At 35.8% G+C, this 25,799-nt stretch overlaps 2 long non-coding RNA genes across 2 annotated transcripts in view; both read right to left on the reverse strand.

Moving 5' to 3' along the window:
• The window catches only part of LOC135219583 (uncharacterized), a 75,083-nt gene that overhangs the window by 450 nt on the left and 48,834 nt on the right, over window positions 1-25,799 (reverse strand). The window contains exon 3 of the long non-coding RNA XR_010315466.1: window positions 1-122. This exon is cut by the window's left edge and continues 450 nt beyond it. This is a non-coding gene — a long non-coding RNA (uncharacterized LOC135219583). The remainder of the gene's footprint in view (window positions 123-25,799) is intronic.
• Window positions 17,511-18,424, reverse strand: LOC135220271 (uncharacterized). The gene is made up of 2 exons (XR_010315629.1): window positions 17,999-18,424; window positions 17,511-17,746 (listed from the first exon to the last, which is right to left on the reverse strand). It is a non-coding gene; the product is annotated as an uncharacterized LOC135220271 (long non-coding RNA).

The raw sequence follows: 25,799 nt of genomic DNA on the forward strand, positions 1-25,799 counted from the left end.
AGGCGGCCACTGCGTGGCAGTTGGTTGCTATGGTGCCTTCAAAACTGTCTCTTTGGGTAAATCCCCCATTACTGGTTCATCTGGTGTCTGCGGCGGGATTTTGTCTCCAAACAGCTTTGCACCTGGAAGAGAGGTTGCGAGGCAGCCACGGGGGCGTGAGAAAAGATGAACAGTGTCCACGGAATGATGATAAGAGATATAATAAGAGATTTTAAGAAGGGGCAATGTTTTCCATGACCTTGTCAAGTCAGCAGTGTGATTAAAAGTTACTGCACTTCTGTTGAGAAGAATAATGCAATTCAAGTTTATGGAAAATTCTCTTAAAGAAATAAAAGTGATGTTCTACTGCACGTTCCTTTGTTGCAGTGTATATATATATATATATATATATATATTATATATATATATATATATATATATATGTGTGTGTGTGTGTGTGTGTGTGTGTCTGTGCGTCTGTGTGTGTGTGGGTGGGTGGGTGGTTGCGTGTGCGTGCGTGAAAGGTTTCGTTCGTTCTTGCTTTAGCCATATATATTAATACTGAATATCAAGGAAACATAAAAAAAAAGTAATGAGGTATTTGTTCACTGCCGCAGTGAGGCCAAGATTAATACGCTTGCAAAGATAAAGAACCAAATAGAAACATCAGGAAATTAGGTCAGACATAACATGGAATCTTAAGGAGTCTTTTGCAGTGTAATCATGTCTTTTACTGTTTCTCCATTCCCGCTTACTTTAGATCTTTATATTATGGCGGTCATTATCCCGCTGTCTAACTCCTCCGATTTCCTCTTTCCTGTTTTTAACCTACGGATGGTCGAATGTTCCTCAGTGCTTGGGTGGCCTGACAGCCCAGATTTCTCAAAATGAAATCATATAGGTCTAATGTAATCGTTATTTCGTCAAAGAATATTTTAATATCCAAGTTTTAAAGTTATCTGCCGGCAAGTTTTCTTTCTTATGCCGAAGATTGCAAAGTCAAGTGTTTGTTGACGTTTGGCTATCCTTCCTAGACCTGCATCAAATTCGGAGAGGTGCTTATAGCATCGTTGGCAACCTGAGGAGGAAGAAGATAACGAAAAGGGGCCTGGGGATGGGAGAGTCTCGTGGGCTGGGGGCGGAGGGACGGGGAGGGGGATGACTGAGGAGTTTGTGCCGAGGGGATAAATGTGGAGGTTCGAGAAGGTGAATAAGAAAGAGGGAAGGAAGATAGGGAATCAGTTGGCAACGATTTTCTTCTTTTGGTTTACGAGAGCATCAATCCCTAGTCAGTTCTGACGCACGAAATCTGCTCTGAGAGAGAGAGAGAGAGAGGCGAAAGAAATTAGCATGGGAGAGATAATCCCGAAAGGAAGGAAGGATAATGGGAAGGGAAACGGGATTATACAGAGAGAGAGAGAGAGAGAGAGAGAGAGAGAGAGTAAAGGAAATTAGTATTAAAGAGAGTTAAGAAAGGCCTAAGTTGAGAGTTACGGGAAGATACCGAGAGAGAGAGAGAAGGGCGGGGGACGGTTGTTGGTGGAGAGACAAGAGAGAGATAGTGGTAGAGGTGAAGGAAATTAGTATTAGAGATAGTTATGAAAGAAACTGAATGACAGATGGAAGGGAAACTGGGATGATACAGAGAAAGAGAGAGAGAGAGAGAAAGAGGAAGTAGGGTTGATAAAGGGGTTTAGTTTTGGCGGGTAAGGGTTCTTAACGTTGGGTTTTCAGGAAAAGTTAGAGCCGTTTGGCAGCGGGCTTCGCGTGCAAAAAGACTGTCATAATTCTTCTTCTACTTCTTCTTCTCTTCTACTTTTCTTTTCCTTCGTTTTTATCAACGTTCCATTTGTGTCTTTGGTAAGTTTCTGACTACTCTTTCTTGCTTATCCTGTTTATGTTTTGGTTTAATTGATTATTCATTATGCAACCACACAGATGCAGCAGTAAACTGTGTGTGTACAATTTGATATAGGTACGCATATATTTCATTATCATATATATATATATATATATATATATATATATATATATATATATATATATATATATATATATCTCGCAAAACTGCCATCCCCTCGTATGCTGACGTATTGGAAAAGAGTATATATTAATATAATTAAAAGTATATATGCATGTGTTTGTGTATTTTATGCAAAGTAAGGCAAAATATTCCATTACTTTAATAGCAAATCCTTTTGCATAAAGAGCAATAAATCGAAAAAAAAAGTATTCAGAGTAAAGCCAGTTGATGAAGTGGTACCTAGGAAGTCAACCATGAAGAGAAATGATCTCGATAGATGAGCTTTTCCAAGAACGAAGGAGAGAGAGGAATTTATACAAGACTTGCTCTGTACTGAATATGAATCATGATACATTTCTATAATGTACATTAAATTACGGAGAACTGTCATAACCTGATCGAAAGCAAAAGAAATCATTTCAAAAAGTGAAAGGACGAAGTACAATTTAAAGAAGGAAACGAATAGTCAGCACTTGTTCGGTAAAATAGTCACGTGTATATATATATATATATATATATATCAATATATATATAATAAATATATATATATATATATATATATATATGCTTAAAAAATCACAGTAGATGCACGTGACTTCATAAATAAGCGAATACCATGGGAAACTGATAGTCAGAAATCCAAGCGCCTTCGTCTTTATTCAGACATCGTCAAGGAGCTACTAAAGTACAATTGGAGAGGAAGCCTCAGGTACAAACAAGATCAGGAATACCAGATGGTTAATTATCAAAAGGGTAAAAATTAAAAGGATAATCCAGGATTATCGGATACCACACGGTCACAAACTTAAACAGATTCTGACCCTAACCGAAATTACAAAGTATCTTTACAGTCCAAAACATGTTAAAACTGATATTATTATATTGTTGCTTATATTTATTTATCTACAACTTTTTTTCATTATGAAAGCATCAAGTTTAAATAAACCAAGACTTAAATTTAGAACATTTCTATTATTTGACTTGATAAAACAAGATTCAATGATATTCCTTTTAACTGTGTCATTACATGGGACTAAGGCTCTTGCTTGAACTCCAGTTTAATAGGATGGTCTAAATCTCTCATATGTTACGAATAATGCATTCGATATTTGCCCAGTTTCTCCACAGAATATTGATGTTGCTTGAGACGCTGTGAAAGAGATTTGCCGGTCTGTCAGTAATAGACTTTATCACACTTTTTGCAAGGAATTTCATATATGCAGCCTGGAAGATCTTTAGGAGAATTTTTTATTACTAAACTCTTGACATTAATTTTTACTGAAACAACATTTATGTTAAAAGCTTTAAAATTCTAGGAATATCTAAAAAACCTTTCATCATAAGGTAATTTTAGAATGTTATGCTTACTAAATTCAAGTTTGTCATTAGTTGAATAAAATGTTTTTCTAGCTCTTTTCCATGCCACATCTACAAAGTCCTTGGGTATTTAAGGTTTCAATGCAATATCATAAATAGTTTTAATTTCAGGGTCAATAACTGCGGCTACAGACACGTACAAAGCCCTTAGGAACATCCCAGAAAAAAAACAGAGAATTTAAAATTTTGATGGTGATTGGAGTAGTATTGAACAAAAGAGGCAATATTAGTTGATTTTCGAAAGACTGAAAAGGTGAAAACTTAGGGATTCAGTTTTTACATGCTTTGGGACTGTAAAGATACTTTGTAATTTCGGTCAGGGTCAGAATCTGTTTAAGTTTGTGACCGTGTGATATCCGATAATCCTGGATTATTTCCCTCCCTTTTAATTTTTACCTTTTTGATAATTAATAACCATCTGGTATTCCTGATCTTGTTTGTACCTGAGGCCTTCCTCTCCAATTGTACTTTAGTAGCCCCTTGACGATGTCTGAATAAAGACGAAAGTTGCTTGGATTTCTGACTATCATTTTCCCGAGGTATTTTGTGCTTTATATCTATTATATATATATATATATATATATATATATATATTTATATATAATATGATCCTTTCATAGGAAGAACTTCAATCTCGAGTAACACTTACGTATAAGCAGGGATGATGACGATGCCAGTCGGCAGTTCCGTAGGTTAAACGGGAATTTGATGGGCCACTGAGCTGCTTCTCTTGACGACAGGGTGGGGTTACCTTTGACGCACAGTGGATTTCCTTTCATTCAGTTTATTAATACCCTGGGTATCTGTGCTGTGGGGATTTCACTCAACCTTGAACATTGTTGCGTTGAGCAAACAGGTATACACACTATTGCATTATTTAGGCATCGTTTTTAAAGCTTAGGAAGGTATTTACTAGTAAAACTGGGTAGGTCAATGGACAAAAACAATTAGATTTGAGTGAGTTTTGTACTTCTGTGAAGTTGATGCACATGCAGTGACAGGTAGGCAGCCTTATTACCCTTAGTCCCATGTAATGACACAGTTAAAAGGAATATCATTGAATCTTGTTTTATCAAGTCAAATAATAGAAATGTTCTAAATTTAAGTCTTGGTTTATTTAACTTGATGCTTTCATAATGAAAAAAGTTGTAGATAAATATAGCAACAATATTAATATATTCATTTTTTACATGTTTTGGACTGTAAAGATACTTTGTAATTTCGGTTAGGGTCAGAATCTGTTTAAGTTTGTGACCGTGTGATATCCGATAATCCTGGATTATCCCTTTTAATTTTTACCCTTTTGATAATTAACCATCTGGTATTCCTGATCTTGTTTGTACCTGAGGCCTTCCTCTCCAATTGTACTTTAGTAGCTCCTTGACGATGTCTGAATAAGACGAAAGCGCTTGGATTTCTGACTATCATTTTCCCGTGGTATTTGCTTATATAGATATATATATATATATATATATATATATATATATATATATATATATATATATATATATTATGAGCCTTTCATAGGAAGAACTCCAATCTCGAGTAACACTTACGTATAAGCAGGGATGATGCCGATGCCAGTCGGCAGTTCCGTAGGTTAAACGGGAATTTGATGGGCCACTGAGCTTCTTCTCTTGACGACTTGGGGTTACCTTTGACGCACAGTGGATTTCCCTTTCATTCACGCCTATTAATACCCTGGGTATCTGTGCTGTGGGGATTTCACTCAACCTTGAACATTGTTGCGTTGAGCAAACAGGTATACACACTATTGCATTTATTTAGGCATCGTTTAAAGCTTAGGAAGGTATTTACTAGTAAACTGGGTAGGTCAATGGACAAGACAATTAGATTTGAGTGAGTTTGTACTTCTGTGAAGTTGATGCACATGCAGTGACAGGTAGGCAGCCTTATTATAAGTGTCATGATAATTGGCTGATTGTGAATTAGCACATAAAATTTGAGTTATTCAATTGCACATTTGATAGTGTCTGGATCAGTGCAAATAAAGCAAAACGTGTATATATATTATATATATAATGTGTGTGTGCGTGTGTATTGTATGCGTGTTGTATAACAATATGTTTGTACATGCTTAGGTACTCTTTAGCAGTATGAAAGTTGATAATATTATTGTTGTTATTAATATTATTATCAGCAAGAGCAAACATTCTTAAGGAGCAGTCTAAGAAGGCCAAGAAACTTGCCAGGAAGATTTCGAAAGAGTAGAAGGCCATATAGGGAGTTAAGTAAAACGTAACAAAGACTCGAATAATATTGAGTTACAAACTGACTAAAGATCAACGAAACATCCACAACTCTCAGGTATGCCCATGGTACTGGTGAGTGGGGCATCTTGACTCCATGTAAGAACGTTTGAGTAGCTGAAGTTCTCTGTTGAAAAGTATATCGTGAGGGAAGGCAAACAGGATCTCTGAGGTCTGCAACTTAATTACTGTTGGTAGCGAAATGGCAACCATCACATGGAGTAATGCAGCCTAGCAGAGAAAGATCTTGGGAGATCGCTTGCATCAAACAGTACAACAATCTTAGAACTATGAGAAAAACACGTTTGGAAAAATGTAGTTTTGATATTGTCCCTGTAAATAAATGTAGCCTCGATAGCCTTATCTCGTTTTCTGGTAGGACTGTCTATGTCAGTCAAGGCTAGGATAGCGGAACCTCGAATAGGAAATTTTCGACGAATGCTCAGAATCATTCGAGCACAGCGTTACTTGTGCAGAGCTTGATATATGAACGGCTAATCACTGTGGTCTTAGTTTTACAGGGGTGCAGATCCTCTGAGGCTGCCAGCCATTACATTTCGCATTTTGGGAAAGCGAATGCCTTCAATAAAAGTTGTATCATCTACAAACTGTTCTCTTTTATTTTTAAGACCATCAATATTAAAATGGAAAAACCAGGAAGGTCCCACAGAACTCTTAACCAGTGAAACATTTAAAATGATGAGGTCCAGACTTCATAAAAGCTCCATCGACGACAAATCTCTGCTGATGGTGAGATCAAGTACAAAGTTTCCAACACTTGAACCGAAGAAAATTACAGATAAATTTTCAGATCTTTTTGTTTTTGTAGCAGTGAACTCATACAATCTTGGGACAAGTATGGTGCGCCTTAAGTTCTGCTTGGGGAAGCTGCAATAGAGATCTAAAGAAGTGTTGGCGAAACCCTGTGTGAAACTGAGCCACCCAAATGGTCTAGGACCATCTTGACCCTCCTCAACGAGAAATACTTGAAAGTGTTCGCCTCGTCTTTAAAGTTAGACAATAATAGTATAAATAAATCCCTACTATTTTTGTAATGCATTAAAAAACCTGTTCGGTTCTAAGGTAATTTGTTAGGGTACGGAACAAGAAGAATGAAAAGGAAAAGAAGGGAACTTAATAGGTAAGTAGGTAAGGTGTGAGTTATGACAAATCAGTCTGAATAGAAATAGAAAGACATGGGGCAGACCCAAGAGGGCATTTTTCTTCGGGGTTTCATTCAGCAACTAGATTCGCTAAGAAAGAGAGAGAGAGAGAGAGAGAGAGAGAGAGAGAGAGAGAGAGAGAGAGAGAGAGTATTCAAAAATTTAGTGAATGAATCTTATGACATTTCACCTCTGATTTTGTAACTGAGTTATGTTATTATTTTATGATTTTTTATGCACATTTTTCTTAAGGTTTGAAATTATTAGGATCAGTGTTCATATTCGTTCTTGGATATCTCTGAATATATACAGTATATGTTTGTACTTATGGGTGATGCATTAGCTGTGGAAACTCGGAACTCTAAATTTGATAGCTTTGAATAACAAGTTTTTTTTTCTTGTTGATATGTAGCTGTATATCGACACAAATACTACGTATGTAAATTATTGTTTCAATAGATATGTTTGTGTAAAATCTGTGCGTATCTGTCGTTTGTGTATGAAACCGGTTTAAAAAATTAATTTAAATTGATTTATTAATGTTTCCACAAATTCTCTCTCTCTCTCTCCTCTCTCTCTCTCTCTCTCTCTCTCTCACACACACACACGTACCCTTTGTTTCGCAATCGTTGTCAACAGTTGCATGTCGTAAAAGCCTGAGAATTTACTGTGCCATGTGAAGAGGTGACGCCATGTCTGCCAGAAATCTCTCTCTCTCTCTCTCTCTCTCTCTCTCTCTCTCTCTCAGACAACAGATGGGTATTTTGGTTTACTACATCACGTAATCTTAAATGTCCTCTCGCAGTTCTTTGTTTCAGCCGCGTTCTTTGAAATTAGCTTTCCTCTGCCTCTTCTTCCCTCTCCGCCAGACCTTTTCCCCATGCCAAATGTCCCCCCCCCCACCCCACCCCCACACAGTCTCTCACTCCTCGCTTTTGCTGTCACTCCCCTCTTCTTCCCCTCGTCCTTAGTAAATCCCGTTTCCCTCGGTACTGTCTCTGCTCTCCGTGTCTCCCTATCTCTCAGTGCCTTCATATCTTCGTAATAATTTGTTCTCTACTCACTGCCGTGTTCACCTTTTCCTAGGACTGATTTCTCCCTCCTCCAACCATTCAGGTTTTCTTTAAAGCTATCTTCCTTCCCTGCCCAGTTATTACCCCCCCTTTTGTCAAAATCCCTTCCCATTTAGGTTTATGTTCACTTATCTCCCAACTTACTCATCCCTTCCACTTCTAAAATTATCATCTACTCGTATTTTTGCCTCTATATTCTCCGTTTTTACACATTCGCTCTTTTACTTTGTCCTCTTTTTCTAGCCAATATTTTCTCTTTCTCCATACCTTTTATTTCTTCCCTTCGTTTCTTTTCCATGCCCTTCCAGTTACCTTCTTCTCTTCTCTCCTTCCTCTTTCTCATTACACAGTCCTGTGCTTTTCCTTCGTACCTTTATTTCTTTTCAGTCGCCCGTCTATTTGTCTTTGCTTGTTCCTCAAAATTACTTTGCATCTGATTTGTTTTATTAAGTAAATATTTTTTGATACAATAGTGAGGATGAAAATTAAGAGGAAACGAGTTCAAATCATGGGCGAGGTCGGGTAGATGAGCAGGTGTTGTTAGGTACCTATCCGTTGCTTAACTTGAGTGAGCCGTAACCAGTATGAAAAGGCTAAGGGACGAGCAGTTTTATCTTGTGAAACAAATTGATAATAAGAAAGCTCACACATTTTGAAAGTACGTATATATGTGTATCTAAATACACACACACATAATATATATATATAATATTAACTATATATATATATATTGTACTATATATATATATATATATATATATTATATATATATATATATATATATATATTACACACACACACACACACAATCCAAGGTGGGTATTATAATTTTAATTTTATAAAGCTAGCAGTTGCTAGCGAAAGAGTACAATATATATATATATATTAGATATATATATAGTATATATATATATATATATATATATATATATATATATATATATATGTGTGTGTATGTTATACGATCACAAGTAACACGTGAAGATTGTATATCAAGAGCCAGCAGGAAAAATGAAAAGCAGCAGTACCTAGCGCTTTCGTGTATTCTTGATACACCTCATCGTAATTAATGTTACAGCTTCTGAGACGGTTTACAAAATCCATATTATTTTTTACTGAAAATCCTGAAATTTTTCCTATAAGAGGTGACAATTCACTGACAAGCCACTTTGACAAATTATAAGTTGATGACCCTACAGAACTAATAATAGGTCTTAGAGGGTTATTTTGTTTGTGAGTTTTAATAAGTCCATAAAGATAGGCCAAGGATGCACATACAATACAAAATTTTTTAATTAAATCATCTTTTCCCCTTAACAATGTTTTAAGTTTTTTATTGAAACTACTATTAACCTTCTCAAATTTGTTGTCCTGAATTTTTAGAAGACGAGATTACCAAGATTTATGATATTGCTTTTAAATTGAAGTATCCAGCATTTTTAGTTGATGTTGCTTTAAGAAAGGCTAAGAAAACATTTTATGCAGTGGAAAACATTTTAGGCTTTTGACCCTGATAATTTTCTTGACAACAAGTTTCTTTCTTTGCCAAAAATGTTTAAAGTTTTTAATGTTAACGTTGTTTTTAGTAACACTCAGTCTGTAAGAACAATTTTAATAAGGAACTCTCCACATTTACAAACGGGTTGCATTTACGAAATTCTATGCAGAGATTGTGATAAAAGATATATTGGTCAAAGTGGCAAACTACTGACATCAAGATAAAATTAACATAAATATTGTGTACGTGTAGGAAGTACATCGAGTGCACTCTTTTTACATATGAATAATTTTAATCACGCAATTAATTGGAACAATTCAAAGGAAATTTTATTCTGTAGAGATATTATTAACATTATAGAATCTAGTATAATAAAATATAAGTCAAGTAGTGTTTTTATATTAGCAACGGACAATATAAACTAAATAACTGGCTTACGAAATGTATTGTTGACAATTTCGTAACTATGTAATTGACTGCTTAGTAGTCCCATTTCCATTTGTTGTTGTCCTTTAAGTGTATTTCTAGGCTGTGGACCATTTGCTTCTTGACTGGGCTGTTTGATTGTTTTTTATTTTACTTTTTTATTTTTATGTTTACCTTTGATATTTCGAAGCTATTTTTCATTCTTTTATATATTGTACACTGATGAGGTGTATCAAGAATACACGAAAGCGCTAGGTACTGCTGCTTTTAATTTTCCTGCTGGCTCTTGAGAATATATATATATATATATATATATATATATATATATATATCTATATATATATATATATATAGATATATATATATATATATATATATATATATATACTATATATATATATATAGACCATTTATATTATTGTGGAATCTTAGTGTAATACCTAAGTTTGACATTATGCGACACACACACACACACACACAGAGTATGTAGGGCAGTGAGAATAAGTACACATTTAGAAATCTGACACACCATATACCAGAAGTTCAAGAAGCCAGAGAATGTCGAAGGAACACCTGGTGGAACGGTGACCAAGGTGAGCGCAACGTAGCCGTCATTATTAAAAGTGTTTAGATTTGGCCATTGAGATCCCTGACATTGCAGGTATTTTCAGTGTATTCAGGATTAAAAAGCTGTTATTTGTTAACAAAAGTAACTAGTCCTTAATTCGAAAACATTCCCTGCTATTCACTCTTGGATATCGTCTCCGATAAAGCAGAGCGATTTGAACCCTTGGGGTCAAAACCCATTGCTCCCCTGCTGACTTTCAACGTTGAAGTCGTAGAAGTCGACAGTGGTGGGTTGCAGCCAGGGTGCACTAGGGCTTGGGGGCGAACGATCTCACCAGGAAATACTTACTAAAAACAGTTATTACTTCATTCCTTTGAGCTCCTTATTAGACCAGGCTCAGCCGATAGGATTTTGATAACTAGAAAACAACAACAACAACAACGTAATAATAACAATGATGCTGAAATGCTATTTGTGTACGTAATTGTTTGGAGTGTACAGCATTACGTCGAACAACTTTATGATCTGCAATCGTATAAGTTTGATCCTTTCAAGTAGACGAATATTTGCTTAATTACCTGCTTCCATGCTTCTATCTGGAGGACCGCTCTCTCCTAGGGGAGAAGGGTAAAATTCACGTGCCTAATAATGTATTCTCAACCAGGAAGCAGAGCCTGGTTCCCGTGAATTACACACTTATATAATATATAGATATACTATATACTATATATATATATGATACTATATGTATAAGTATAGATATATATATACACGTATATGTATTAATATATATATCTATATATAAATATATATAGATATATATAAATATATATATATATATATATTCTATTAATATATATATAGAGTTGTGTGTGTGTGTGTCTTCAAGCCTATGGTGTTTATGAATTTTTTATATTATGCTCACGTGCTAGTTACACATTCATACATATATATGGCTGTAGTATATACATCTACATGTTTAGATACACAACGAAGAAGTTAGTTCCGGATGACGTTTGAGGAAATTCCCCTGCCACCCCGTCCTCTCTCTCTCTCTCTCTCTCTCTCTCTCTCTCTCTCTTATCCCCTGCCTCCCTCACCTAAGAGTCTAAAGTCGGATCTGACACCGGGTCTCTCGGGGCTGCGACGTCTGGTGGTAAAACCCAGGAGAGCCAGTTGGCATCTGTTTTACCTTCCACCTTCTTCGGCAAAGAGAAGCCGACGATCGACTTTTATTATATACAAAAGAGACGCAGCCAAGTGCACGGAGGCTCGAGAGTGTGTTGCTACGAATGAGGCGAGCTGGTATAAAGCTAATCGGATATCGAACACAATTGGTGGATATCTAGTGCTCGTCCGTAGGTTGGATGTGGAATAAGGAGAGAATTGTTTTTAATTATATGTGCTTTTTGACCTTATACACACACACACACACACACACACACACACACATATATATATAATATATATATATATATATATATATATATATATATGTGTGTGTGTGTGTGTGTGTGTGTGTGTGTGTGTGTTATGGAAAGCCATTATAGGTTAGCTGTAGAGAAAATCCGGTAACAGATATCTCCGTGGTCATCTTTTAATAGCAAAATAAAGATGAAAGATGTGTGCAGGAAACTTCTGCAGCTTTATGTGCTCCATACGCCCACACACGTCTTTTCATTACTACCTAGAGCCTTTACAGTGCCAGTGACCACTTGCTTTCCCCTTGTATGCTCACATTTGCAACCTGAATATCAAGGCCTTTCTCTTCCAACACTTTTCGTCTCCCTTTCCTTCCTAGATTTATCAGAAACACTCATCACCAACCTGTCATTTCTATTCTCTACCGAACATAGATGCTCGTCATAGTAGTTTGATTTATGTGTGTGTGTGTTAAATGTTTTATCATTTATTTATGGTATTTACATGAAAAGAAAATTTCATCCACACACTCTTTTCTCCTTCTAAAGTTTAGTATATCTTAGTTTTACCAGACCACAGAGCTGAATAACAGCTCTCCTAGGGCTGACCCGAAGGATTAGATGTTTTTACGTGGCTAGGAACCAATTGGTCACCTAGCAACGGGACCTACAGCATATTGTGGGATCCGAACCACATTGTATCGAGAAATGAATTTCTATCACCAGAAATAAATTCCTCTGATTCCGTGTTGGCCGAGCCGGGATTCGAACATCGGACCACCGGATTGGCAGCCGAGCGCGAAAACCACTCGTCCAGCGAGGAACTTTTTCTCTTCTAATTCTACACTGTTCTACCCCAATAAATCCTTCTGATATATGTTTTAACTTCGTTATTGAAACTGTACCGTATACTTGCCAGCGTTTGCCAAGCAGTGTTATCCCCCAGTTGCATATAGGCAGCTGTATCACATTTTCCTTTATGCAGAGAAACAATGATTACTCTCACTTTATTCCTCTGAACCTTGTCCATCAAACAGGCAGTTAGCCTATGTACATACTCAATTAAGCTAATATTGCCGTCTTGCAGTTTTTCCCCGGTGATCCAATCAGTTTCTGGCACTTTCCCATATTTCAACTTTTTATTTGCCTTCCTGACATTTTCAGATGTCAGTCATTTATGGAAGCATGCTTAAATTCACGTGACCACCTTCTGCTTGTGTTGGTTCAGATCTCTCTCATATCTTTACTCACTCCATCGAGGCAGGACTGCATTGTAGCATTGTAAAGTCTAAGTTACATTTACTGATTAACCAACCTGCATTTGCTTCTTTACGGTCTAAATCAAGAGTGCTTGATCATATTATCTTGATTTTTACTTATTTCTCTTTTCCCTTTGTCCCTTTGCCCTTGAGTACTTTAATCATCTTGCTGTGTACCTCTGTCTGGTCGCAACTTTCTCTGCTTTGCAGCTGCCATTCAAATACTCTCCTTTTTTTCATTCACTAAACAGTGAATTTCACTATTCCTAATAGGTATATATTCAGAAGAGTATGTATTTTTCACGCACACACACATACACACACATATATATATATATATAGATATGTATATATATAGTACACACACAAACATATATATATATATATATGTGTGTGTGTGTGTGTGTGTGTATATATATGTGTATATATATATATATATATATATATATATAGATATATATATATATATATATTTCAGTTGTATTCCACATAGGAAAATGAAAAAAGGTATATCTCAGAAAATGCCCAACAGTTTCGTCCTCCAATGGACCTCTTAATAAACGCTCCAAGAAGAAGGTCCATTGGAGGACGAAAAACTGTTGGGCATTTTCTGAGATATACCTTTTTTCATTTTCCTATGTGGGAATACAACTGAATTACTATATCTTCGTGCCTAAGAAGATTTACCAGTACTATATATATATATATATATATATATATATATATATATATATATATATAATATATATATGAGAAGATAAAAAATCCTATGAAAAAACAGGAAAATCAGAGCAATGTTATAATTTTTGTAGTAATACTGCCCTTATCAAACAGTCATTTTTTTTTTATTACACGGCACTATTTATAGAAGTTATTACATAGCGGGCAATCATGGGATGTTGGGTTCATAGGTTTCGTTTGAACTCAGAGGATAAGTGATAAGTGATCTACTTTAAAGAATGATCTAAAAAGCAACTTGATTTTACGTTTCCTAATGAATTGTTCCCCTGTGTATGAAAGATATGAAATAAAAGATCATAAATGAGCAAGTGTCTTCCTTTGAAGGTCACGGCCACTTCGGTGATGAAGCGAAGAGAATCCGATATTTTTCTCTCTCTTTTTGTGTTTGTACTCACAGGAAAGGCTTGTGGCTTGCCTTGTATGTGGTGTTCAAGAGAAAAATGGAACACCAGCGATGTGTAAGAGGCGCCCATCAAAATTCGGACATTTTAAATCCTCTAATTAGTAACAGCCCAGTATTAATTGAAATAATACATAGCAAGTTGCTTATGGAAGAACGTTTTGTCTTAAAAGTCAGATGTTCAAAGCTGCTTTAATTGGAAGATAAATGATACGAATCGGTCATAAGGGTCATGGAAACGAGATGCGATTGAACTTCTTTCTCTGGACTGTTGTAGATGTGGTCAATTATCGTCATGGACAAGCCGCACTTAATGAACCCACCCTTACTTGCCACTTATTCATAATTATAATTTCTTTGTGTAATTGGTGCTCTTGTGTAATACTGTAGCAGTGATAGCGGCACTACCCGAAATAGTACCCTGTTTTTTTATATTATATATGCGTGTATTATATACATATATATTTACATGTTTGTGTATATACTATGTACATATACGCATATATATATATATATATATATATATATATATATATATATATATTATATATATATATATATATATATATATATATATATATATATATATATATATATCTCCATATACAATACATACTATATCTGTCTATCTATCTATCTATCTATCTATCTATCTATCTATCTATCATATATATATATATATATATATATATATATATATAGTCATATATTATGAACATATACTGATAGTGTATATATATATATAATATATTATATATATATATATAGGTTTATATATATATACATGTATGTATAATTATTATATATATTAATATAATAGTAATTATTTAATATATAATAATATTATATATATGTGTGTATATACATATGGATACTAAGGTAAATAAATAGATATAGTGTTCCAGCGCGTGAGTCTTCGTTTTCGTTTACTTGAAACGTTCATCGCAGCATTAAAGCTGGAATTGGACCGGAAATAATCTGGTGCTCTTTCGGTTATTTAAGAACAGCCAGTCTTCCAGGCCTTGGCCATAGTCGGCGTCAAATTGGATTGAATAATCTTATTACTGAGTCCTTGTGCTCACTTTTTCTCCTTCTTTCTTTCCCTTTCTCCCACGAAGTTTAAGAAGTGAAAAGAGACGAAATCGCTTATGGGATTTGTGTGCTGTTTGTCGGAAGTCCGGTCATGGTCACTAGCAAGACCCATTTACAAGTGTCCTTATTTCTCTCTCTCTCTCTCTCTCTCTCTCTCTCTCTCTCTCTCTCTCTCTCTCTCTCTCTCTCAGCACACACATACACATGAATTTATTGTTGATTTCCCAGGGTATCACCATCAATTCCATTTTGTCGTATAATAGACTAGATTCCCTCATTTTTCTAGACCTCATATTAATCAAAATACTATGACATTCATGTTTCTATTTTCCTACTGATCTCTTATGAAATGTTCACAATAGATGTCGGCTTTTGTGGTGCAAAAGGAAACGGCTTAAAGAAAATCCCCAATACTAAATTCGCCTAAGTAAATTAGTAAAGAAAGCCTCTCACGTCAGATTAGCCCCCGCTGAAAGTTAGTTCCGTCAGTGCACCTCATGCACTGCACTGTAGGGATTACTTAAGGTCTTAGCTGCGTTCCTTCGGCCCCTAGCTGCAACCCCTTTCATTGCTTTTACTGTACCTCCGTTCATATGCTTTGTTCCATTTTACCGTCCACCCTCTCCTTACAATTGTTTCACAGAGCAACAGAGAGGTTTTCCTCCTGTTTCACCTTTCAAACCTTTTTACTCTCAATTTCCCTTCCAGAGCTGAATGACCTCATAGGTACCAGCGCTTGGCCTTTGGCCTTAATTCTGTATTCTGCTCTGTTCCAACGTTAAATTATCAGATCAATACAAACTTATTTTTTAGCTACAATGTTCATTCCTATTAAATATAAGGACGGAAACTACAACTGGTAAAGGGTTTTGGATTACCAGGTATAACGAATTCTGTGTAATTTTGTCCGTCACTGGAATTTGGTAAATGGCAGAGCTGTGTCAAGAAACATCTCATTATTTTTTTATTGTAACTACATAATTAAATTTTGAGAAGGGTATGGGTTTTATTATTTTTTAAAATTTTACAATAGTGAATATATATACCCTTAATTCTTGAAAATGTAGGTACCTGATGTTTAAAATTTACGCTAGAGTTGTATTTACGTCACTGAAAACAAATATTAATTGTTACACAAACCATCGTGGTTTATGAGTTTGCCTTAGATATATAATATTCCCTTTGGCCGGTTGTGTGAGATGGGGTGGTCTTCTTATGATAAGCACAAAGAAATTAAATAGAAAAGAAGAGAAAAGGCTCAAGCAAATCGTCTCAATACCGCAGAGAATACTGACCTTCACATTCAAGGAACTTTTATTATACCACATCATCCAGTAAGCTTATGATATAAGAATTTCCCCACACACACAAAATTTATTAACCTAGCTACAAAACTAAGTATAGTTATTTTCTCCCTCATATGTTATGTTAGGGATGCATTTGTTACTTTATAACTGGGAGATTGTAGTATTAATCTATGTTTTTGTCGTATTTACTCATATGAAACTTTGCAAAGGAAGGCATAATAAGATGCTGTAGATGTCTGTAGGCTAAAGATATTAAATATTTAGGAAGGATTTTCGTGCTGGTGTTTAAAGTGTTCCAATTTTGTAATATTTCTCGTTATTAGATGCTAGTTCTCTTTTGCAGTATATATATTTCTACACTTTGCATCGTAGCCAGATGTGTGTTATATCACAAGAGGATCAAAAAGTTATTCCCGTTAAAAATCCTAGCAATTTCTAGGGCGCTTCATACGCAGAAACGCCATCAGGAGCAGCACACTGGTCTCTTTTGTATGCACTGTGTCGTGTACTGTGGGAGGGAGATTATATTCGGGATTTCTATATGCGAGAAGCTTTGGTGGTTGATTGTCCACCATATTTTTCACTTTCACGTATTCTGTCACGCAAACTCTATTGTTTGATATTACATACTATATATATATATATATATATATATATATATATATATATATATATATATATATATATATATATATAGTATGTATATATAATATATATATATATATATATAGTATATGAATGAATTTACCCTGGGGTATCTACGTTAATCATTAGGTTAAAATGAAGATCCACACAACTTGACTTTGGATAACACAAAATATCAAACTCTGGCCATGAGATCAGGCAAAAGCATATTCAGTTAAGTACGGCTGAAGGCTGCTTCAAAAGTGGAGTGATTTGGTAAACTCTGGGGTTAACTTAACTAATTGTATTTGCTATAGAAAACCATATTACAAGAATGCTTGATGTAACTGGGGCAAAATACAACAGTCCCCTCACTACATAGTGAAAGAAGCAATGTGTGGGGTTTTTTTGAAGGGAACCCAGTAGAAGCCCGCTTCCAAGGGCACTGTAAAGAGAGGGTGTAGTTGGGGAGCCAGCATTGCACACAGGCTGATGCATAGAAACCACAGCTGACCAACTCCTGATCTATAATCGAAAACACCTATGATTACTTCTCTGGAATGAGGAGTCTAATTAAGGAATTGAGGAGTTGCACAGAGGGAAATGAACTCGATTCTGGTAATTCACAATTTTATTATTTATGTTACACTCCACTTAAATGCTTTGTAACTTGAAAAGGCAATACAGGTCTCACTGTAGGTATATCGCACAATGAAAAGGAAACAGAAAGACAGTAATAGGCTAACAGCTTCGTGACTGAATAAACTGGCACTTTACCGTCGTGAGGAGACTTCTTCCTTGTACTTCAGGGGGCAAGCGAAAGGGAATGGGGCGACCGAGTGAATTAACTCGCCGCAGAAATATACTAGGCCTACAGTAGCAACATGCTTAATATGGGGCAGTTCAAGAGAGCAAGGGGGAAGAACAGGCCAGGACGTTCTGGACAAGCGTCCAGCAAATTCTGAGGGCGAGCCTGCCAATTTGCAGCCTCTTATAACCTCTGGAGATCACGAGGATCTTTCGTCCAGATGGCAGTAGTGGGCATCTTTCTTGGGCATGACGACCTCATAGCCCACGTTCCAAGATGGGTCGGGCGAGGATTAGCTTTTCTCCCTGGTCTGCGCTTGGAATTAAGGTCTGTCTGTAGTATATTTGAACAAAGGAAGAGGATTAAAGTAGTTTCCCCAGAGACACAGAATAGAGTTTTGGTGGTAGGGGTGAATTGTACCTGCCGTGCTTGAATCAAAAACAGGAAAAGTGAAATTTCTTTTACGGTAAAATCACTAACGGCTGGAGAGTTTGCTTGGGAAAAGGGTTTATCCTTAGCAGTTTTATATATATATATATATATATATATATATATATATATATATATAATATATATATATATATATTATAGTATATATATATATTTTTTTTTTTTTTTTTTTTTTTTACGTATCGGCATGGCCTTAAGGGCCCAAATATGTAAAGGAAAATATTTGAGGGAAAATGCAGAATAAATTACTTGAAACATACCTTAAAAGGATTTATTGTGTTAATTTACTCTAGAGGAGGTAGACATTGAAAAACCAGCTGATTTATTTACATTACATTAATTTACACAAGGCCGTTGAATGGCCTGGAGAAAGAGTAAATGCAGCTTGTCCGCACGGGGGACACTGTTATCTCTCACAAGGGAAGAGTTGGCTGAAATAAGATTAACGTAGATGCTGGCTTTCAAAATTATTCATATTATCTTGCATTAAGGCAGCACTTACGAAGAGACTTGAACATGTTACTCAGCCGATCTGGAAAAATTCCCAGTTTAGACACAAATGAATTAACGATTTCTTGCACAAGTTACAGTTACTCACTTTGTCTAACACACTGGGGAGGAACTCTTAGTGTTAAATGAAATATTCAATGACTTCATTTGTCTGGGACGATCACAAAAGGGAGACATGCAGTCACGAGGCAGTGAAAGGAACAAAGGAATGTTCATTTGATAATTAGGAGTTTGAATTTTGAAAATGGGGAGTAGTTACGTGACTAGGAGGGAAAGAACTGGCAATATGACTGATTCACAAGATGTACCTGGATGCATTATTGGAAGTGGACCTTTGTAGGGGAACTGGCATCCGCTTTGTCTAAGGTCTGGGTGCGCCAGTTGCGCCGTGGTAAGCCTAATGGAAGGCTGGCTGGGCAGGACGTGTGTCCCGGTTCACCGACTGGAGTGGACTGAGTTCGAATGCAGGTGTGATTCATGGGGGATGGGTTCAGATTATCCCCCGAAGATCAGGGCATCCTGGAAACAGAACATACAGCCAGCGAAGGGTTCACAGGAAAAAGGAGCTTAGACGTAGGCCTAATAAGTACCTAGCTAGCTACACACTCCCTTTTGGGATACGTCCCTAAGGCTGACAAGAGTCTTTATTTCCCCCTTCCCGCAACTACGGCTGACCTGCCTTGGGTTCCCTCCTAAAATCAGCTGATATTAGAGTAAACCTGGCTGCTCTTTTAGAAATAAAATAGATTAAATAAATGCTGGGAAGACGAGGTGATCAATATTTGTAACAATATATATATATATTATATATATATATATATATATATATATATATATATATATATATATATATAGTATATAATATATATATATAAGGATGTATGTATTTTGTATGTATGTGTGTTTCTATATTTAGCCTCCACAACAGCAAAAACATCCGGCGGGTCCCTTGATTCGTAAGAACTTTTCTTCACATATGTATCTTTAAAAGTCCGTTTCTTCAAACTCATGAGTCACGTTTTCTGTCACTTGGGATTCCGAGAAAAAAAAATGATAGCATTCTGGGTGCATTGCATGGTATAAAAATCACGAAGTGACAGGGGAATTGGAGTCTGAATGTGTATGTGTGTTTGTGTATGTATGCACGTGATGAAGAAAGGAGAAAATGTATGATGGACAATAAACACGGTGTTTGCATAAAGAGTTCATTACAAAACATTTTTGTGAGATGTTTGAAAGTAAAGTGAAAATCTGCATATATGGCAAACGTGGACCCAGAAAAAGCTAATGCCAACGCTGATACCGTCATTGTGGAGGGTGCTGAGGATTTCTAGTATAAGTGATAAGTTGGTGAAAGTGGTTAAAAGTTTTTTGAATGAAAGTGAACCATGTGATAGAATGTGAAGGGAAGCGTAACTGATTTATGTAAAAAAAGTAAATAGATAAAAAGGTAAGAGACAAGGATATGCTATGTTCACACATCTGTTTAATGTCACAATCGATGGATGTATGCGATAAGGCAACAAAAAGAAATGGGACAAGAAAATGGGTCGTGAATGGGATGTGGAGTGACTGTGTCTGCAGATGATACAATATTGATTAGGGAGAGTGAAGAGGAACTCCACAAATACTTGGAAAGATTGAAAGTGTTTGCAAGAGGGTGAAGTTGAAAGTAAATGTAATAAAAAGGAAAGGTTATGGAGGTAAATGGAAAACAACGAATGTTGATATAGATGTTGAAAGATGGAAAACCAATGATTCATCCAGGAATTAAAAGCAGTCATAACGGTAGCGGTAGAATGATAGATAGAATAAGCCACAGCATAAGTGAAAAAATGAAAGGAGTCAGGTATGTGCAAAATATTGGGAAGAGACTAGGAATATCCATGAAGCAAAAGTGAACTAAACTCTCCTGTATAGGATTTAAGTTTGGATGTTGAAATTGAAAAAAAAATACTGAAACTGGTGAGATAGACTGTTTACCTAGTATAAATGGCGTAAGAAGAACTGAAACGAAAGGAATGTGAAAATATTTAAAAGCGGTAAAAAGGTTAGCATAAGTAAAAGGTCGTAGTAGAGCATTCTGAAGTAGTTTGGTCCTGTGGAAAGAATGGGGCTCATTTAGCTGGCAGAATGATTGGGTAATTTGAACGTGTGAAGGAGGAGGATGAGCCGAGGACCAGTATTAGAAAGTCTGCTAGTAAAGGACTGTGTCGACAGGCCTAACAAACAGTTCGTCAGTTCGTTGTTTAATTTTTCCCTTCGTTGCTGCCTTTATTTTTACATTCATTCATCACGTTCCATATCTTCGTGAATGAGTTATATATATATATATATTTTATATATATATATATATATATATTATTATATTATTATATATATTATTAAATAGTATATATATATATATATATATATATATATATATATATATATATATAATATATATATATAGAAGGAATGGGAAAAAATTAATATCCAGAGAGAGAAAATGTACTGCAAAGTAAGAGGGGGTTTGGCGTGTTGCTGATGAGCCCTCTGAATAGTTGTGTGCGGTGGCAGGTGTTGTGGACGTTTTCTGCACACATGCCACATGCACAATTCAAGTGTGAAAATATCGTTGTGGCATTATCGTGTGTTGTTGATGCCCTGAAGCTGCCCTTAAAGATATATATATATATATATATATATATATATATATATATATATATATATATATATATATATATCTTTAAAAGCTTAATTTACTCGTAGTACATTGTGTGCAGCTGAGTTTGCGTACACACCAACGGCCGTAGGAACCTCACCAGAGATAGAGTGCACATGCTTGCCAAAAGAAGGTATGCTTGAAAATAGACGGAATAAGTCTTGTAGCATTTGGGTGAACATTCTTGGCTTAGGGGAATAGTTGCCAAGGTACTGGACTTTTAGTTTCAAACAACACAAAAGATCTCTCGTGCTTGCAGGTTGGCTTTGAGCTATTCACATGACTTGGCTATTTATTCCGTGTGCAGAACAGAGGAAATTCCAGGATGAACATTGAAGGCCAACAAAAGTCTGAGGGAAATGCTTTGGCGAGGATGGCTTAAATGTCTTTGTTCTCTCTGATGGTTTTATATATATATATATATATATATATATATATATATATATATATATATATATATATATATAAACGATTATTTTACTTATTTATTTATCTCGTGTAAGATTTTTTTTATTGTTACTGAATTATATTTAGCGATTAATGAAAAATTTAAGGTGATTTATATGTTTGATAACAAGAAAAAAGATATATACAGATGCATGATATGCACATTTATCTCTTGAGTATAATTTTGTCATTGTATGAGCTCCAGTTTTGTTGTATTACACGAAGACTAAGCCCTTATGAGTGAAATGCTAAATTGTTTAGCATAATGTGAGATGGATGTTTAATTACATACCCTTTTTCATGTGAAAAAAGGGAAAGGGTTGAAAAAGATGAGGATACAGGGTCAGTTTGAACGAAGGTCCCATTATGAGTCAGGTGCCTTCTTTCCCCTTTTCTTGAGATTTGAGTCAAGTCAGTTCTATTACCACGTGTTTTATTAGAATCTGTCATATCTTTTTCCGTTTGTGTAGGATTGGTCGATTTGTAAAAACTTTTGTTTATTATTTTCCCGAATATGTGGATTGCCTTATATTCCTAAACGTTTGAACAGGTTTTGTACGTTACTAGAAACTCCTCAAACCACCCCATCTCTCAAAGCACTTGGTTTGTCCTTCCCAAAGTGGGTAAGTGTCCATCCTATTTTTTGCTGTGGTTGGGACTACTTATATGATTAAAAATGACAGATTTGAGATGGTTGTCCTTACGATTGTTTTTTTGTTTAAAACAAAGTGTCCCGCATCATTCTTTATATATGACAAAACATTTTTGTATTATTCTTCATGATCCACAAACACACACATATACATACATACATACATACATATAGTCCATTGTCTATTGTGTCAGAGCGTGAATTTTAGGGCTTATATACCGACGGCATCAGTCATTTATTGACGATCACCTTTTTTCCTCTTTCCACCATTTATTTGGATTTTTTTTTCTTTGTCGAAGTTGACGGCTTCCTACAGGAAGTGGTTAATTCGTTAACGTTCATTTTTTATATGGTTGTATATTTATTGCAAGAAATTAGTTATGGAAGAACACCTCATCCAGAGCCTTTCAAAAAATCCACCCAGCTATTTCACTCCGACTCTATTCCAGAGAAAACGTCGGAAGGCCAAATATATGCTGTGAAAGCGCTATTTATCACATTCACGACACAATCTCTTTCGCTGGTTTTTTTCTTCTTCTTCATTTTCTTTATATTTTTGGCCTCGCAAATTGCGTCTCTCTCAGGAAGTTTCATCTCCCACGTAGGCAGGGGGAAGGGTAGGGAAGGGAAGGGAAGGGAAAGGAAGGGAGAAATTGTATTCCTGCTTCCTCAACCTTTTCCGAGAACTCCAGCTTGTGGACAGGTTCTAATTGCATAATCTTTTAATTCTGAGATTTCATTTTTACATTTTTAATAAGGAAAGAATTTAATTAGCGCAGTCATTCTCGAATACTGTAAAGATAAATATTTTGACATTAATTATTAACAACTGTTCCCTTTATTTATACACTATAAACGTTTCCCTCTCTGGCTGGTAGGTCAATGATTATCCATGTTATTTTTAAATTCCCTTATTCGTACTCTCGTTCATTCTTTTTTACTCTTACCCTCACCCATAAAATTGTATTACCTCAAATATAGATTATCTGTTTAGTTTGTAGTATAATAACCCCCCCCCCTCCCCAATCTCTCTCCTCTCTCTCTCTCTCTCTCTCTCTCTCAGTCTATGAGGTGTGCCACGTTGTTGCAAAGCCCAGTGCCAGTCTTACTTTGGGCACCGGTTGCGCAACTAAGAACGTACCAAGATTTATTGTTTTTTATCTTGTTTTCTCTCATCTCTCTTTCTGCTCTTTCCACAGCTGAAGTTTAGTTTCTTGTGTGGATGATGCAAGAATGCACCTTAACTTAGTATCTGCATGACTTCCTGGTGTGTCGATTAATTGATTTATAGGTTTTAGGCATAATGCCAAGCACTGGGGCAATTAAGGCCATTCAGCGCTGATACAGAAATTGACAGTGAAAAGGTTTGAAAGGTGTAACCGGAGGAAAACCTCGCAGTTGCACTGTGAATCAATTGTTAGGAAACGGTGGAAGAAAGATATGAAAGGGGGTATACAGTAAAAGGAATGAAAGTAGTTGCAGCTAGAGGCCGAAGGAACACTGCAAAGATCCTCAAGTAATGCCTACATTGCACCGCATGAGGTGCATGGACGGCGCTACCCCCCTACGGGGTCCGGGTGTGTCAGTATGTCTTATATGCAAGCATTGATAATTATATTTATATCATTGCATATATACATTATAGTATGCTGTATCAAGGACAGATACTTTCAGGATTTTTCAGTGACTTCCTGATGGGTGATTGTGGAGGAATGATTTTTAGCTTATAATTTACGTCGTTCAGATTCCTTTTCCGCTTAGAACCAACTTTGTAAAATGCAATGTATGACTTTTTTTTTTTTTTTTTTTTTTGCAAAAACATAATCTATGAGTCTGGTGCGAACTTCGACGAAATCTTGAACCAGATAATGGAGTTTTTGACGGGACCGGTACACCAGCGTGTACGTATTTATGTCTGCATGTATTTATGTAATGAACACCATCTGATTAAGCGAATTGCTGAATTTTAAGGATACATGAAAATAAACAGATGGTTGGAATTGGGGTCTTTTGTTAATTTTATGTTGCTTTCGACATGAGGGACCTTTATTTTATTGTTGAAATCCATTTAGTTGTTTGTGGAGTGCCTGTAGTATATTGTGTTCACTTTGCCTATAGCCTTCTCGATAAAACCTAATGGTTAGAGTTCCTGGGTCAGATGTTGACGAATCGTCAAAAATTCTTTTTCCACATCCCCTTGCGAGCATAGCCTATGCCCTGAGCTCTCTAAAGCCCCATCCACACGGACGAGCTTTGCCCGACGAACTTTGTTCGATGTGACGTCAGAAGCGGGAAAAGTCAGAACCTTAACCGGTGTTTCTCCGCTTCTGACGTCACATCGAGCAGAGTTCGTCGAAAAAAGCTCGACCGTGTGGACGGGCCTTAAGAAATAGGTCGCAGACAACCATAGTCTTTACTGAAAAGTGATCACTTACTTGTTGCGTTATTATTAACAGTGCCATTCCAAAATAAATGTGCTTTATAATTGCCTTGTTAAATAGTAAAATTCTTATTATTTTGAAATAAAATGATTCCTTCAATAAGTTTATGTATGTGTTGAAGGGGTTTTTATGCAATACCAAGAAATTTAAAATTTATCAAAGCAATTTTGAATGACAGTCCTTTTTCAGGTAACATTGTCAAAAATATCATGACAGTTAAAGGAGACTTGTTAAATCATCTATACAAACAGTTTTGCTCTTTAGCTGGTAATGATGGTAACTTTGTTGTTTTCCCTATTTTTGTATATACCATTTTTGTTCCACTTTAGGAAGTTTCCGCTCATTTGTGCTGTGAAGAGGAAGTGAGGTAGTTCCCTCTAAAGTTTAGTCAATTTCTTTTACGTGCTGTGCGGGTTTTGCCTAATCTTGTATTTAGCGGGAAGTGAATTTTTATACACATTCGTGTATATATATATATATATATATATATATATATATATATATATATATATATATATATATATATATATATATATAATGTTTTTTTTCTCATGAATATCGACTAA

Source organism: Macrobrachium nipponense, chromosome 1, assembly GCF_015104395.2.
Source record: "Macrobrachium nipponense isolate FS-2020 chromosome 1, ASM1510439v2, whole genome shotgun sequence".
Taxonomy (NCBI): Eukaryota; Metazoa; Arthropoda; class Malacostraca; order Decapoda; family Palaemonidae; genus Macrobrachium; species Macrobrachium nipponense.